This window comes from Hemitrygon akajei, unplaced genomic scaffold (genome assembly GCF_048418815.1).
Source record: "Hemitrygon akajei unplaced genomic scaffold, sHemAka1.3 Scf000103, whole genome shotgun sequence".
NCBI lineage: Eukaryota > Metazoa > Chordata > Chondrichthyes > Myliobatiformes > Dasyatidae > Hemitrygon > Hemitrygon akajei.
Window position 1 is genome coordinate 1,986,489 of NW_027331989.1, and position 18,364 is coordinate 2,004,852.

The window sequence follows — 18,364 nt, forward strand, 5'->3', positions numbered from 1 at the left end:
TCACCCGTGATGAATTTTATTCGTGACAGTTATTTGAACAAGCACTGTAATTCATCACCATTGTCTCTGATCTAAATATTGGGCTGATTGCAAACAAATAAATCAACATTCTTAGGCATTACCTCAGCATTGCTCATAATGCCGGAGCTCTAATGACAAAGACTGTCTTTTGTCACGGAGTAGCCACATTCATAGACTTCATGTTTTGTTGACTAAATATACACCTGTAAACGAAATTCGCCGACACTGACCAACCGACGCCCAAATTCAACCCCTGTGGTTTCACATTTTGAACTGTCCTGCAGTGTTTCAACGCCTTCCTGGTCTTCCAACACACACACACACACACACACACACACACACACACACACACACACACACACACACACACACACACACACACACACACACACACACACACACACCTACAAAAGAGCGTCGTCCTAGAAACGGCCAGATGATTAGGTTAATGATGTACAATCATGAAAAAAATCTGCAGATCCTGGAAATCCAAGGCAGCACATACAATGTGCTGGAAAATCACTACTCATTTCCTCCAGCATTTTGTGATGGCTGATGCAAAAGAACTTTATTATCATTTCAAATCTGTCCGCTTTAAAACGATATTTGAGAAGAGATGTTTCAATCTGTAAAGGAAAAGGAAGACCAGTTTAAAAAACAATCAGTACTCCAAAACTGGGAGATTAATAGATGCTGAAAGTGAATGTGAGATGTGTGTGTGTGTGTGTGTGTGTGTGTGTGTGTGTGTGTGTGTGTGTGTGTGTGTGTGTGTGTGTGTGTGTGTGTGTGTGTGTGTGTGTGTGTGTGTGAGTGAGAGAGATAAGGAGATAGGAAGAGACAGACAGATAGAGACAGCTAGATTTGCACTGGCACTGGCTTTCCGTTACCCTCGCTTACTTCACCTTAAAAAACGCTGTTGCGATATATCTTTTATAGGGTTCATGGAGGGCACTAAATAGGCTAAATAACAGCAGTTCGTCCAGTTTCCGCAGGACACAGTCCCAGTTTCGCCGCGTATTCAAGGGTAATCTCTTTCCCCACATATCCAGTAAGTCCCATTATGACTACAAGGAGGAGGACCTGCCCTCTGTTCAGTACAAGAGCTATTACCCAAAAATAAATGTCCCATTTCCTCCCGCCGTCTTACAATAACAAATTCCATTTACAGTTTATGTTTTTTTTTCTAACTCAAAGGAGGGCATCCTTCTTCTCTCCGCCGGGGTTTGGAGGTACCATTCTTTGAAACAGGTGCATCCATAATTCCATTTGCTGAGATTGTTGTCCTTTATCATCTTCTGCCCACCTCTTGTTCTAAAGTTGTTTGAGAATTGATTGTTTTGGTTCATAATGTACGTGGAGAGTCATTCAGAGGAATCCCCTCCATGGACATACCCTGGGCGGCATGCTGAGGTATCTTTACACACACCCAACAAGAGTCCAACTCTTCACTTTGTTGTTTGGCATAAGTGCGACACAAAGTCATGAAGGCATTATTGGACAAGTCCATACAAGGTCCCTCCAGCATCAGTTCCCATAAAAGCATCTGGCTTGTCAGCTTCATGCTTTCTTATCTTCCAACTCCTGGTCCATTTTCCTTTTCCTTCAAACTTCACCGCGGTTCGGATTGTTAGCAGTAGTGTGTAAGGGCTCTTCCACCTGGGAGAAAGAGAGAGCTTTTTTTTTAGCTCCTTTACATATACCCTATCACCGGGTTGGAAAGGATGCATGTTCTCGCTTTCCACAGGGGTATTCGCCTCTCTCACTCTCTCATGCTGCTCCGCGGCCGTATTGCACAATGCTTGTGTATACTCTAAGGTCTGTTCATCATTCCGGTCAAGGCCAGTCTCTCAGTGGTGACAGGAAGTCGACTCTCAGTAGCTGCGGGGAGACCATAAGGATTTAATGAGGGGTCAGACCAGTGACCCTATTTTTCGTGTTCCACTTAAAATATAGCACTATAGAAACAACCGCTGATCAGGATAGCTTATTGTCCTGGCATACCTTAGATAGGGCTACTTTCAAGTCCCCATTCGTCCTTTCTACTCTTCTTGATAAAGCATATGTAATTTCCTTTGCAAGCTCATGGCCTGCACTAAATCTTTCACGGTTCGACCCGTGAAGTGTGTTCCCCAATGACTGTTTATTCCCATGGATATCCCGTAGCGGGGCATTATTGCCCTCCATAATATTTTACCACTGTTCGAGCACCATCTTTTCTGTGGGATAGGCTTCCACCCGTCGAGTAAACATGTAAACTATCACTAGCATGTATTTATACCCCGATACTGACGACATATGTACGAAAATAATTCGCAAATTTTCAGATGTTCTTTTAGGCACCGGGAGATGTTCGAATTTCGCCGGTGATTTGCCCTGATTATTTCTCTGGCAAATTATGCACGCAAGCGCAATGTTCTGTATTGTAGGTGTTAACGCGGGTGCGTACCCTTGCTGATCGATTGCATGCTGCATCCCTCCTTTGCCCTTGCTGGCCTGTGCATGCGCAAGGCGACACTGGGGCAAAGACAAGCTTCGATGACACTCCACCCTCCAGTCCGGGTGGAAGCAAAAACCATACTTATAGTGATATTGGGCCTTTTCCCATGCCCGCCTTTCCTGAGGACTGGTATTTTGCGGTGCTACCTGAAGCTTAGAGGGCTCTGAGACAGGCAGAGGCGTGGTTTGCAATTCGAGAAGGCCTTGTAAAATAGGCTATTGAGTTAAAGCAACTTTCTTTGCGGCTTGGTCCGCTCGGGTATTTCCCTGTGATATTTCATCTGCTGCATTGTTGTGTGCCTCACGTCTGATAATTGCTAGCTGCTTAGGCAGTTGAATAGCTTCGGTAAGTTTCAATAGTACTGGTGTATTTTAATGGACCTTCCCGCTGAGGTACTGAAACCCCAAATTTTCCATATTTGGACAAAATCATGCACTACCCCAAAGGCGTAACGAGAGTACGTATATATATTGGCCACCTGATTCCTTACGGCATCATGGTAATCCTGGATAAACTGACGACAGTAGCCGACCTTTCCCAGGAAGGAAAGGACTTCATTCTTCGTCTTAGGCGGCGGTAATCGAAAAATGGCCTGTACTCGGTCCAGCCCTACCGCTCGAAATCCAGTCTTCATGCGGAAACCAAGGTATTTCACGTGTGACTGGCAGAATTGTAGCTTCGATCTTGACACGCGAAGTCCGCGAGAGCCTAGAAATTGGAGCAAAGTTGTCGAGTCTTTTACTAGAAGACGCTACTAAGAGATCATCAGCATATTGTAGAAAAGTATATTCTCCTCCTGGTTGACACTCGTCCAAATTGTGCTTAACCACTGCTGCATACACGACTGGGCTTTCGGTGTACCTCTGGGATAATCGAGTCCAAGTATATTGCTGTCATTTATAAGTAAAGGCAAACAAATATTGGAAATCTGGATGGAAGGGGTTGGAGAAAAAGGCGGAACACAGTATACACTTATATTGTCTGATATATGGTAAGACTGCGTTCATCTTCAGTGTGACACAATGATGTCTTACAGCTAATACCATGCCCACATGCGTCTTGTTTAGAACCCATAGTTTTGCGTATATTGCTTCTAATACCAGAGGGGCTGCTGGACTTGGTGCTTCGGATAGCTGCTGTCTGAAGAGGAAGGTAGGAAATGCCGGACATATATACTCGTCCCTCTTCAGGCCCAAACCACTCTAATTCCTTTGTTCGGTCTATGCTTGTTGCTGATTGAAATCGTTTCATCATTTGACCTATTTGTTTTGTGTGGTGAGGAGAGCGTATAGCAATGGTTAAATGAGGTACTGAATCTGTCTCTTGACGAGACAGGGGCCGCTGCTCCTCAGTTAAGTATACCGGAATACCCAACCCTTCCTTTCCGAAGTAGAGATAATGTTGCGGGTATATTTCGCTCCTCTGTCTGTACTGCGGGTCATCATCTCCAGCATACCAGGAGTACAGTGCAATCTGGAGCTATACTGCACTATCTGCAGCTAGCAAGACAAGGCTTCAATGCATTCCCTGGGCATCCTCTTCTTCAGGGCCTGGCCTATTCGAGATAGCGCTTCGAGGAAGGGGTTACTTTCCAGATCCCAGCAATGTAGCACACAATTTTGGGCAATTTTAGGTTCAATAAGCAAAGAGGTCAACTGGTGTATACTGGGGGAAGACACTTTCATATACATGCCCTGAGGGGCAGAGTAAATTGTAGCTCCTAACTTACAAAGAGCTTGGCGTCCTAATAGAGGCAAGGGAGTGGTGTCGGAGACTATTAGGGTCCCTTCTATGAAGAAGAAGAAGAAGAAGAAGAAGAAGAAGAAGAAGAAGAAGAAGAAGAAGAAGAAGAAGAAGAAGAAGAAGAAGAAGAAGAAGAAGAAGAAGAAGAAGAAGAAGAAGAAGAAGAGGAAAGCTCTTAACTCCGAGTGGAATCATTGGACGCAGTCGTGACTGCGTTTTTTTGCAAGGCTTCCTTATTTTTATGAGGCCGAGTTGCTTGCTCCACGGATGGAAAGCGTGCAAGGGCGGCGGCAGCATTGAAACTCGGGAGCCTTCGCCCCGCATTGCGGCTCTGATGTCACCACGTAACCATTCTGCGGTTTATCACCCAGAGTCAGGGCAATCTTTCCCGATAGGTTAAGTTAATGAAGTCCATCAGCTCAGCATGCGTGCAGGCGGCAGCGCCAATGCAGTCGTCGATGTAGCGAAGGAAAACAGGTTTCCCCACTCCTCTTTTTCTGTTTTACTCTCTATCTGCCCATCACTCTGCCTGTTCTCCATCTCTCTCTGGTGCTCCACTCCCACTTTCTTTCTCTCTAGGCCTCCCATCCCATTATCCTTTCCCTTCCCCAGCTCTGTATCCCTTTTGTCAATCAGTTATCCAGCTATCAGCTTCACCCACCCCCGCCGATCTTCTCCTATTTTTTCGCATTTCCCCACCCCCCCCCCCCCACTATTTTCAAATTTCTTACTATCTCTTCATTCGGTTAGTCCTGACGAAGGGTCTCGGCCCGAACTGTCGACAGTGCTTGTCCCTACCGATGCACCCTAGCCTGCTGCGTTCCACCAGCACTTTGTGTGTGTTGCTCTCTGCCCTCTCAATTTGTTCTGCTGGCCTTGCGTGTTCCCTGCAGGGGTTGCTCCGACATTCCTTAGCCCGATGCCTCATTTCCCCACGTTTCCTGCATATGTCCTGGGAATCCCTTCTTTGACCTTGAGTCAGCTTCTATTTCAATTCCCCCTTCCCTGCTCTTGCTGGTAAAATCGTGTCTTATGGGGCAATCCCGGGGGCCAACAAATAGTCCTTTCCGATCCATATTCACCCGCGTGGTGAGTATTTCTGGCCAAGGCTTAGCCTGCCAATTCAAAGCCATCATTAAAAAGAAAAATCTGCGCTTGATGGGGCAGCATGCAATTAAGCAAAGTTTGTAATGCCAGTGGTCCGTTGTTCCCCAAGGGCACACCTGCATATTCTTTCCACGTATTCCGAAATCGGGATATAAAATCAGGGGTGTCCTCATCCATCTTGTGCTGGCATCGAATCACCTCCACTGAATACTCATGTCTTTGTGCTGCCCTCATGATGGCGATCTTACCCCTATTCTGTAACCACTGCTCTAGTGATTCATTTCCTTGAGGTACCTGCATATCATCTGTCCGATAATCCACATTCGCTCCAGATGTGACCGGTACGGTATATCTTAGGGGCACCCAAGAGCTGCCAAAAGCACATCTCAACAGAATTCGTACGTCACCTGGCAAGAGGTGCCACAGGGAGCAGTGCTGGGTCTATTGTTATTTGCCATTTATATCATTGATCTGATGATCATGTAGTAAACTGTATCAGCAAATTTGCTGATGATAAAAAAGATTGGAGGTGTAGTGGACAGTGAGGTAGGGTTTCAAAACTTGCAGAGGGATCTGGACCAGCTTGAAAAATGGGCTGAAAATGGCATATGGAGTTTAATACAGACAAGTATGTGGTATTGCACATGTGTGAGGTATTGCACTTTGGAAGGAAAAAGCAAGGTAGAACTTACAAGGTAAATGGTAGGAAACTGAGGAGTGCAGTAGAACAGAAGGATCTGGGAATGTAGATTAAAAAAAACGTGGCGTCACAGGTAGATAGGGTCGTCATGACAGCTTTTGGCACATTGGATTTTATACATTAAAGTATTGAGTATAAGAGTTGGAATAGTATGTTGAGGTTGTGTAAGACATTGGTGAGGCCGAATTTGGAGTATTGTGCGCAATTTTGGTCACCTAATTATAGGAAGGCTATTAATAAGGTTGAAAGAGTGAAGAGAAGATTTACAAGGGTGTTGCCAGGACTTGAGAAACTGAGTTACAGAGAAAAGTTGAATAGGTTAGGACTTTATGCCCTGGAGCGTAGAAGAGTGAGGGGAGATTTGATAAAGGTTTAAACTGGACGGGATCGATACTTTTAACGCAGCACGATCAGAGCGTCTGAGATGCTTATAAAAGATAGTTCCATGTCCATTGGGGCATGTCACTCGAAGTCTTCCTTATCCATGCCCAGGAATTCCTTTAAACTTGGCAGCCAAGGAAAATAGAACTGGAATATGAAAGTAAACGTGCGAAACGTAAGCCGGTGATCGGAAAGAAACACATAACAGTAAAACACAAACGTTTGAAGAGCTGACGAGGTGGTCGCGAAGTTAAGGCAATGGACTGTTAATCCATTGTGCTTTACATGCAAGGGTTCGAATCCCATCCTAGTCGTGACAGTTTTATCTGGGGGATGATGTATTGAAGTTATCATTTATTAGAATTCCGAGCCTCATCCTTTTGTTATACAGAGTGCTGGAAATCATGAAAATCAACGTTTTTCTATTAAAGCTTGCTAATAAATTTGGCAATAATACCAGAAGATATAGATGCAGAATTCAGCCATTCCGTCCATTCCATCATGGCTGATATATAATCTCTCTCAATGCCGTTCTCCTGCCTTTTCGCCGTCACCTTTGACACGCTTCATAATCAAGAAACTGTCAATCTCGGCTTAAAATGGGATTGTATTTAAGAGCCGAGAGGTAATGTTACAGCCTTAAAGGACCCTGGTCTGACCCAACTTGGAGTACTGTACTCAGTTCTGGTCACCTCACTACAGGAAGGATGTTGAAACTGTAGAAAGGATTCAGAGGAGATTTAGAGGGATGTTGCCTGGATTGGAGAGCATGCCTTATGAAAATAGATTGAGTAAACTTGGCCTTTTCTCTTTGGAGCGATAGAGGATGACAGGTGACCCGATAGAGTTGTACAGGATGATGAGAGGTATTGATCGTGTGGATAGTCAGAGGCTTTTTCCCAGGGCTGAAATGGCGAGCGCGACAGGGCACAGTTTTAAGGTGCTTGGAAGTATGTACAGAGGAGATGTCAGGTTTAGGGTTTTTTTTTCGCAGAGAGTGGTGAGTGCATGGAATGGGCTGCCGGCGACAGTGGTGGAGGCGGATATAAAAAGGTATTTTAAGAGCCTCCTGGATAGGTACATGAAGCTTAGAAAAAGATTCGGCTATATGTAGCCCCAGGTAATTTCTAAATTATAGACATGTTCGGCACAGGTATGAGGGCCGAAAGGCATGTATTGTGCTGTAGGTATTCTATGTTTCTAAAAAACATAACCATTCAGTTGGCTCCACAGATATCCCCCCAATGAACTCCACATATCCATAATCTTCGGGTGACAAAACGTCATTCTCATCCCTGTTCTAAAGGGAGTCCTAATATTCTGAGGTTGTGCTCTGTTGACTCTAAACTCACGCACAATTGGAAAATCCTTTCCATGTCCAGTCTACCTAGGCCTTTCAATATTTGATAGGTTTCAATGAAAACCCTAACTCCTTCGTCTAAACTCCAACGAGTACAGGGTCAGAGTCATAAAACGATCCTCAGACATTAAAGCTGTCATTCCGGGATCATTCTCGTCACCGTCCTCTGGACCCTTTCCAGTGCCAGGGCATCAGTTTTTAGATAAGGGACACAGACTGTTCATCTTGTTCCAGGCGCGGTCTGACCAATGCATTATAAAGAATCAACATTACAGCCTCACTCTTGTACTCTGGTTCTATCCAAATGAATGTTGGCATTGCATTTGTCGTCCTTACTACCAGCTCAGCCTGCGTTTACCCTTTCGGCAATCCTGCACAGGGTCTCCCAATTGTCTTTGCACCTTCCATATTTGAATTTATTTCCCGTTTAGAACTTAAGTCTACGCCTTCAACCAAGTGCATACCCATTCAAATCCCGGCACGATGTTACATCTGAAAATCTGTTGCCGAGTATGTTCTCGTCATGCGATACAGTGGCATGCAAATGCTTGGGCACCCTGTTCAAAATTTCTATTACTGTGATTAGCTAAGCGAGTGAAAGATGACCTGAAATTGAAAAGGCATAAAGTTAAAGATGACACATTTTTTAAATATTTTAAGCAATATTACTTAAAAAAAATCCTACTTTTACAGTTTCAAAATAACAAAAAATGAAAAGGGCCCGAAGCAAAGGTTTGGGCACCATGCATGGTCAGTACTTACTAACACCCCCTTTGTCAAGTATCACAGCTTGTGAACGCTTTTAGTAGCCAGCTAAGAGACTTTCAATTCTTGTTTGCGGGATTTTCGCCCATTCCTCCTTGCAAAAGTTTTCTAGTTCTGTGCGATCCTTGGACCGTCTTGCATGCACTGCTATTTGAGGTCCATCCGCAGATTTTCGATGACGTTTAGGTCGGGTGACTGTGAGGGCCTATGCAAATCCTTCAGCTTGCGCCTCCTGAAGTAGTCCATTGTGGATTTTGAGGTGTGTTTAAGACGCCGGCTGTTGGCGTAGTGGCATCAGCGCTGGACTATGGGGCGAATGGTCCAGAGTTCGAATCTGCCATTTCTTAATTACACTAGGAACTGAGAAAACAGCTGTCTGAAAACGCTTTGCTATCTTCATATAGCTTTCTTCTGCTTTGTGGGAATCATTTATTTTAATTTTCCGAGTGCTATACAGCTGCTTAGAGAAGCATATGGCTGCTGATTGTTGGGACACGATTAGAGGAAACAGGGTATTTATAAAGCTTTGAAATTTGCATCACTTGGCTTTTCCTAACGATAATTATAAACAAGCGATAGCACAGACGAGCTAATTAAGGTCTGAGACCTTTGTAAAAAGTTATCTGAGAGCTCAAATCTTTGGGTTGTCCAAACATATGCATGGTGCTCTTTTCCTTCTTTTCACTCTAAATTTGTACAAAACAAAAAGCAATACACTAATCTTGCTTAAAATGTTGAAAAGAATGTTTCATCTTTAACTTTATGACTACTCACTGAACTATTCAGAGTGACACAATCTTTGACCGGGGCTGCCCGAACATTTGCATGCCTCTGCACATGAGGCACAATATCCGGACCGAAAAAATCACAAAACCTCCAATGTTGCCGTGGAATTTTGCATGCAAACTCGTGACTGGTGAGCAGGACAAGTTACCACTGTCAATATACCATCCATCTGTTACTTGACGTACAATGGCGAGGTGTTATTTTTCTCCTGGACTCCACCGATATCCCAGGATACATTTTCACTGATCATTTTTCAGTGGCATACATTTCAATCTTTACAAATCCACTGTGGGGATCCTGGAGTAAAGCATCTCTGGTAATTACGTTGCCGAAATGTTAAGCAATATAATTGTGGCCGGTTTGATCAGAATGACAGACCGTAAGGTTTTAATAAGGTGATAGAGTTAAGAGTGTAGCCGGGGAAAGATCGGGAGTTATTTCAGAGTAACTCTACACGTTTGCGGAAGAACCTCCACGGCCAGTTGCTGACCTTTATGCAGGCGTGGGATATTTCGCCCATGTATGAATTTTACATGGAATCACAACAACTTCGATATATTGAAAAGGGCCGTGATCCCAACTCTGTACGGATATGCGATCTCCCATTGTCACCTCTTCCCAAAATAGATAGTGCCACAGTACCCCGTTTTCTTGTGCTACATTACCTTCATTATACAGGAAGGTATAATACATCAGATGATTATACATCAGAAACCCGATGTCAGCGTTGTGATCAGACCTTCCTCATAGGATCTTTAACAGGATCGGAATGTGCGATGCCAGTAGTAAGAAATTTGACTTCTGTCTGCGCTGCAATATCACCGGAAGATCGCAGATTCGAGTCCTGAAGTATTATGTGTTGATGTTACCAACTGTTTCCACCGCCGAAAACAAATATTTGCGCGTCTGACATGGGGTGGCTGTGATGTTGCTCGCGACGGAGAAAACAAAGATTTCGCCGTTGATGGAGAATACGATCAGATGTCTGTATGGTGAGACGAGGAAGGAGTGGAATACAGGGGGGGAGGGAAAAAGAAAGCGATTTAACATTTGACGGTAGGTTTGAAATTTTGCAGCACATGGTTATTCTTCCTGATGTTTTTTTGGACGGAAACTTCTGAGATGCGAGCTCCGTTGAAACCACAATGCATCCTCATGCGACAATACATGATAATAGGGTTGAAGGCTAATTCTCCCGTTACGCAGTGTACGTTATCCACGAACCTCCTTAGGTTTAAATCCGTTTATGTTCTCCGCTAAATTATATATAATTACTAATAATTCTTCTTTCTTTAATTTACCTTTGCCAGGTTTGAAACACAATGCGCTACTGATAGAAAAGCGAATGTTCATTATAATTACACATGGATGACAATACACTTGAACACAAACTGAAAAATTGAGACTCAAGTTCATTTGAAGTACTGAAGCCCAAACAATGTTTCTGCCCGGGATTGAACTGGGGACCTTTCGCGTGTGAAGCGAACGTGATAACCACTACACCACAGAAACCCTGCAAAGCGCTCAATGTTCTGCGCTATTGAGCAATGACCTGAGACATCCCCTCCCCGCCCTGCTCTGAAGTACAGCAATAAGTACAAAGCATTGTCCACCGTTCCTTTCCGTTTTCAGTGACAAGTATTAAACTTATGCACCATATACAGAGATAGGTATTAACAATTTGCTGTGGGGTGTTGGTTAAGGAGCGACATGTAACAGTTAACTGAACTATGTTGCATATATGAGGCAAGGAATTAACACAACTTCGGTACTCTAGCTTCCAGCAGTCTACACAGGGTGGTGCTCCGGCCCACCTGCTAAATTTAACAGTACCTTTAAGATTTTTCACCCTGTCTCTCTCGTCCGTTCTCATCACCACAGATTACAATTAATTGAAGCAAGTGAGTGAACCAGGTGCCGATACATTTATAAACAACAGGACGCGTTACAAGCCAGGGTTACTTGTGAGATGATGCCAGCTGTATGGTAACGAATCACAGCCAATCGTCCCACCGAGTCCGCACTGACACCAGACACACCACCACACTGATATTTCATTAATGATCGCAACCAGACCAAGACATTAACGGCCAATTAAACGACCTACTGTGAACGAAAATTATATTGGTAACCACAGCCTTCAGGAACGGAGCGGCAAGTCGATCAGCTCTGAGGTCGCGGTGGAGTGATCTCTCTCCAGCCGGAAGGACGTCAGTAGAATCAAGGGCGGTGTCGTCTCTTTAACAGAGGCTTGGTGAACTCTGGACATGTGAGAATTATTTTAGAGAGAGAGAGAGAGAGAGAGAGAGAGAGAGAGAGAGAGAGAGAGAGAGAGAGAGAGAGAGAGAGAGAGAGGAGAGGAGAGAGAGAGAGAGAGAGATGAGAGAGGAGAGAGAGAGAGAGAGAGAGAGAGAGAGAGAGAGAGAGAGAGAGAGAGAGAGAGAGAGAGATATCAACATCCCGATACCATTTGCGGCCATTGAGGCTACGATCAATATCTATTTTTTCGCGTGTGGCCTAAAACAATTCGCCGAAGCAAGTAAATATTGAGTTTATTCGACAGCACAACAAACCAAGGTGAGGTGTAATTAGAAGGTTTCTGAAGCATGGTTTCAGGAAGGGTAGGATTCGTTGCTTCGCCATTTGGTTAATTGAACTAAGAAGACAGGAAGGTGGGTTACGCGTGATGCCTTGATTCAGCAAATGAACCATCTGCTCAGACACCTTCAACAACGGGAAGTGAGGCTACGCGTGTTGAACTAAAGAACCAAACAGAGAGATTGTCTGTAGCCCTGCGGGCACATGCCTTTTAGTGAATAAGGGAGGATCTCCTGCAACGCTTGTAAACTCACACGCGCCTTCTCAGATCAAAATCAATGGTGCATCGATTCGAAGTTAAACACAAATAATAAGCGGGGTGTCTCAGAAGACAAAATCAAATGTAACATTTCAGTGGAATGCTCAGCTGAAGAGTCGTCAAGTCACCCGGGCGTTGCAAGCATTAAAAATCACAAGTGCTCCAGGTGAGGCTCGAACTCACAGCCTCGGCATTTCTCCGCCGTGTACTGTCATATAAGTACCGCGCGCTGACCGATTGCGCCACTAGAGCCCACTGCTGCAAACGCGAGTTTTGTACACATGGAAAGAAAATGTAGAAGAAATTTACATATATCATAGAGCATAGAGCTTCAATATGTACAGCGCGTGAAAGGCCGTTCGGCCCACAATGTATTGCCATACCAGCTAAAAAGCAAAACAAAGACAGTCAAATTCTAAACCCTCCTTCCTACCATGTCCATATCCCTCGATCTTCCTTACATCCATGTGCATATCGAGTCAGCAAATGTGCACATCAAATACCACCTATAAATTTGCTGATAATGCAAACGTTGTTGGTCGAATCTGAGATGGAGACGAGAGGGCGAATAGGGGCAAAATATGTCAATGAGTGGTGTCGCAGCAGCAACATTGTAACGAACGTCAGAAAGACGAAAAAGCTTAATGTGGACTTCAGGAAGTAGAGAGACACCAATCCTCATCGAGGGATCAAAAGGGGAGGGAGTAAGCAATTTCAAGTTCATGGGTGTTAAGATCTCTGAGGCCTTAACCTGGGTCCCAACAAATCGATACGGTTATAAAGAAGGCAAGATAGTGACTATAGAGTACTTCATTAGGAGATTAACGAATACACTAAAAAAAACAAACGGACTTCTGGAGAGCATTCTGACAGTCTGCATCACAGTCTGGTATGGGGGGTGGTGGGAGGTGTTGCTACTCTACCGGAAGGGAAGATGGGGAGCCTTATGATCACGCCGATGTAAGCAGAGAGCTATGGATGGTGGAGAAAAAGTGAGCACTCGCTACTCAGTAGGCGAAAGTTAAGTGCAGACTTTCCATTAGTGCAGGTGGCAGGCAACAATTTCAGTCTGATACTCAAAGGAACAGAGCAATCCAACCATTCTCCGGCCAAATGTAGCGTCCAGACTTGGATGGCAGTCTTTGTTATGTTGGAAAAATGACGCTGGAGCTTTTCCCTGGTGGGGAACTGAAGGGTCCTTGATGCTAATCTTCATGCTCTCTTGAATCTTTCGTTGCACGTTGTTACTCTGTGCGTTCAGACGCCACATTAGGGCAGAAACTTGAGTTTTCATTTTAGTTGATTATCAGTGATTCTCAGCCATCATGTGAACCTTCACTTACCTTTTGCGCTCTAGGTCCCTCCAATAATATGCCATCAACGCCGTTAAATCTGGACACCAAGTGAGAGATTGCTAGTTACTGACACGCTAGCTAATGGCTCATGACATTCAGTCTGCCTTTGAAAATCGGTCCAGTAAGACTGAGAAAATAATCATTTCACAAACTCCACAAGTGTTTCTCATTGATAATCTCCTTGTGAATTCTGCTGGGTCAAATTCGCAATAGCCGACACAGCAGCATATAGTTAGACCGATGAACGGACAAAAAACAGACAGGAGAGGGCAGCCAGCCAGATAGATGAATAGAAAGAAGAAGAAAGAAAAGAAAGAAAGAAAGAAAAGAAAGAAAGAAAGAAAGAAAGAAAGAAAGAAAGAAAGAAAGAAGAAAGAAAGAAAGAAAGAAAGAAAGAAAGAAAGAAAGAAACACATAGACTGTTATGCAGACGAGAAATACTCAGTGATGAAGATTCTTACTCTGGAATGAAGATTCTTACTGGAGGATGGAGATTCTTTGGGATGGATATTCTTACTCAGCGTGGTTTAATCAGATGCGAGAAAGGGGCACGGCATCGTCATAGAAGCAGCGAGAGGGCAGCTCAGCCGGTGCAAGAACAAAAGACATCGCAGTTCATCCCGAATCCTTGCAAGCCGGTCCTGGTTGATGATCAGATGTCCTCTTTGCTCTGCCTCGCGATGCCAGTGGAGAATGCCGGAGGCAGGGAAAATAGTTGTGAGGTCAGTGGAATGAGTTTCACCAGAAAACGCAGGATCAGCCATGTGGTCCGTACACAAGTATTCCGGAGACCGTGCACCCAAGCCCGGTGATTCTTTGTTCTAATGTGGAAGCGACAGTTTTGTGAATAATGAAAATGCAGCAGCATGGGTCGCAGAGTGGTGACGAAATCGCTGCGACAAATGCCTACATCTGAGGGAGCTCAACACCTTCCGCTAACGTCAGTTAAAACTTACAGTTCCAATAAACCTATAACTTCATATTAGATACCCCTGATATGGAGAAGTAGTTAACATTAATGAACAATAGTATGTCTCTAATTATTTTAAAACTTCCTTTTGAACGTCTTCTTCTTCCTCCATTTCAAGAATTGAATGCTAGATTCTCTCTGATATCTGAAATGTTTCATGTTCGGCAACTTCCTGGTGAAACCTTTCTGCAGCGGTTTCACTGCAATCACATCCAAACATTATGATACTCTGATTAGACCATAATTATATGGCACTGCATCATGACCTTTCCGGTTCGTGAAGGCAGGTATTCGGAATGTGTTGAAATGCACATTACTCTACCCGTTCCCTACCTTCATTCATGTTTGAAATCCCATTCCCTTCCCCTTCTCTACATCAGCAGGTAAGAACCCATTCATTCTTTGTCAATATCCCAACCCAACTCATCCATGGAAGGTAATGACCTCAATAGTGACCCCTGTTTGCCCGTCGATGACCATTTGCCAGTATTTCATCTGCTTTTATGTCACAGCCTCGTTCGACAATTGCAGTTCAACCTCGAAGAGCTCTCGCGCATTTTCAGACGTGATTCGCCTGCCATTACAGCATGAAACTAACGTCTCCAGTTCATTCCATTCCATGGATCGGCCTATGCGCATTTGGTAATTTATGATTCGTTTTCGTCAGTGTACGTCACGTGAAAGGTGTTCGTTCAAGGTCTGAAACAGAAACAAACAGACTTGTGCAGTGAAGGAGAATCAAGATAACGATCACCCTCGGAATTTAGGTCAAGAGTAAATGTGTCCATTTTCAAGATGGAGGTTGTGGGGCTATGAAAGGTAAGTTAAACTATGGCGTGTGAAATACTGGTGGCTCTTTAGGGTTTTATCGTACAGGACGAGAAAGGAACCAGGTTATCACCATGGAAAAATGGAGCGGGCAGTTCAGTCGTTATAAGAGATTTGTGCTTCCATACCAGATCACGATGCGGTCTGTCAGATATTCTCCAGTATACACCCGTAGATGTTAATATGAGTTTTGGATGACATCACTAATCTGCACGAACTGAGATAGTACAGGTTGTAAATGCTGGTAAACCTTTCCAAAACACTGCTAACAAATGCTGCTCCTCTGGGCCTCTACACGAACAATTCCAGTCAATATTTAGATAATTATAGCCGAGCTGCAAACTACTCTGGTGTCCTTACAATTTCCATAAGTTGGTTGCATGTATTTATTTCTCTCCTGCTAGCATCTCAAAAATCTTTGGAAATTGAAGCACATAACATCTCAGGAACCCCCCCCCCCCTCCCCCCATGAACTCTGCGTTACATCTCGAAAGCTGCCCAGAGGGAGGTAGGTGATTGATAGTGTCGATGAATTCCAGTGTCAGTGTCGCACAGGGTGGAGTACAGTGCTGAGTGTGCAAAGGTCTATGTGGTCAATTCACAATGTTCAGAGTTGTATAGGTCTGTGTCCTGGTTTTGAAAATCTGGATTTTGTAAAGTTCATTATCTACGCAACCAGCTGCTGTATGTTCTTGTACAGGCTCGTATGCACGACATGTTTATATGATGGTTACACCCTCCTCTTTCTCAACGCGCTGAGTAGAAACAGAGTTTGCTTTCTGATTATCCACCTCCCTGCGGTGCCGTGCTGGAGCTACACTGGTCAGTGTACATAAAGTTCAGAGCTGGTTTGCACAGCTGGTGTTCCTGTGGTGGTGCAGGTCGCTGGTGTACTCAGCGGGCTGAGAATGATCGGCTCTGAATGCACAGTGAAATGTGGGGTTGTTCGTGTCTTTACCTCTTCAGCAAATATGAGCCTTCACAGAGCAGTGTTGCGTTTATTGGGATTCGTGTTCCTCCATTTTGGTGCCCCAGCAGTCCAGAGCTGGTGATGTTTATCGATCAGAGTTACAGTACAAACCAGTTCTGTATTATCAATGTTATATATGATCAATCTCGGCACTTGTATTAGACTCTTGTGCTGGCCTGTACAAACACTGGCCAGAGCTGTGCTCTGGCAGCTCTGTCTGCTTGTTTGCAGTGCCATTGCGTTTAGAGAAGGGTGTTCTTGTTACACAAACTAATCTTGTATATCGTGCCCACTGTCCCGTTCCTGCAGCTCGGCAGGTTAATTCTCCCGGAGGATCTGACCACCTTAGCTCTGAACACTCTAATTGGTTGTTCCCAGCACCCATGCAGGAATTTCCCAGATGTAAACGACAGTCAGGGTCGAAATAACAATTTCATCACATGCAGACTGGGCTTCAAACAATTGAACAATATACATTAAACAGTACAGTACAGGAATAGACCTCCCCACCCTTCCTCAGCTCACTGTGTGTGTGCTGTCAATGATGACAATTTAAGCTGCATATGTGCCTGCATGTGGTCCGTGTCCCCCACAGTTATGCTCCTTGATCGAACACCACCTCCTCCGTAATATCACCATACGAGCTTTCTGATCTCATTCTTCCTTCTCTGTCACTGTCTCTCTTCCTCTCGCGCTCTCTCTCCCAAGCTATCTCTCGCAATGCCTCTTCCTCTTTTCCCCTCTCTCAGGTATCTCCTTTACAACCCTCCTCTTTCTCTCTTTCTATCACTCTACTCTCCTATATTTATTTTTCTCTCTCCTGCAGTTAAAAGTTAAAGCAATTTTGTTCCATCTTAATCTGTAAAATGTTGAATTTCCCCATGGGGATGAATAAAGTATCTATCTATCTATCTATCTATCTAAAACTTCTGTTGCTGGAAGATAGTTGAAGAACCTACAGTTAAAGAAAGCGGAGAAAACAAGAGTGCAAGAGGAAAGGAAAGCGCGAGTTATTACGGGAGCAGGAGTGGTTGGTACCGACGGAAATATGCTCCAGGATCAGGTAGTTTTGTCAGAACCAGAAGACTGAGGGTGACAGGTTCGCCTGAAAATTATAAAGGTGGGAGGTGAGTGAGTGCAAAGGTGATTTCGGTGTAAATTTATAAAGAGTCAACCTTTCGGGTTGACACTCTTTATCAAGACTCTGATCTTGGGTGCGCTGTTTGTTTTGTAACTGTGATCATCACATTGTTTCATTGTATACACAAGGCGGGTTGCAGAATAGGGAGCAAGAAGACAGCCGAATTATAAATCTTCATGTCATTCATTTCTGACGTTTCATGAGCTTCAACACAGGATTCCACGGGTATCTCACCGCATTCCTTAGTTCCTCCCGGAATTTGCTCTGGGTCAGGACGTAAATGAATGTATTAGAACAGGAACTGAGTATCTGCAGCATTCTGTATGTCGTTTCTGTGATTTAACGGGGTTCAGTGACAGAATAAGCAACACTCTTTGAAATCGTTTGATAGATATAAAATATCACTTGTGTTACCCACAACAATATGAAACTACCGGTAATGCTGAAGAGCAAAGCGATAGATTTCCGTCGGTTCTTCATCTCCCGGTCCTTCTCATTCTCTGCACTCTTTTGTCTCCGGAGCGCACTGCGGGCTTGACTAGCCGCTAGAATCCGGTTGACAGTCAAAATATTGAACAACAAAATCAGAAAGAAATGGGACATAAGGTGTACAAATGCGGTGAAGAATCGCAAACTCAGCCCATGAGAGAGAGTTTCTATAGCTTGGTGTCAGAACACAATACCAGGGAACACTATTAAATATTACCTTATGTTCCGATGCAAATTCCCAGGGAACACTCTCCAAACAGGCCAGCACACGTACTGTTCCGATAAACACAACCGCCGTTCTCTCTGTGCAATATTTTATTTTCAGCTTGTCACAGCAAATAGCCACAAATCGACCGACGGTGAAAGCGACAGTCAGACAGACAGAGGTCGCTTT

At 44.2% G+C, this 18,364-nt stretch overlaps 2 non-coding genes across 2 annotated transcripts; both read right to left on the reverse strand.

The window, feature by feature from the left end:
- Nucleotides 1-10,799: 10,799 nt before the first annotated feature.
- Nucleotides 10,800-10,872, reverse strand: trnav-cac (transfer RNA valine (anticodon CAC)). The gene has a single exon. It is a non-coding gene; the product is annotated as a tRNA-Val (tRNA).
- Nucleotides 10,873-12,375: 1,503 nt separating this feature from the next.
- trnai-uau (transfer RNA isoleucine (anticodon UAU)) lies at nt 12,376-12,469 on the reverse strand. The gene is made up of 2 exons: nt 12,432-12,469; nt 12,376-12,411 (listed from the first exon to the last, which is right to left on the reverse strand). It is a non-coding gene; the product is annotated as a tRNA-Ile (tRNA).
- Between the last annotated feature and the right edge of the window lie 5,895 nt (nt 12,470-18,364).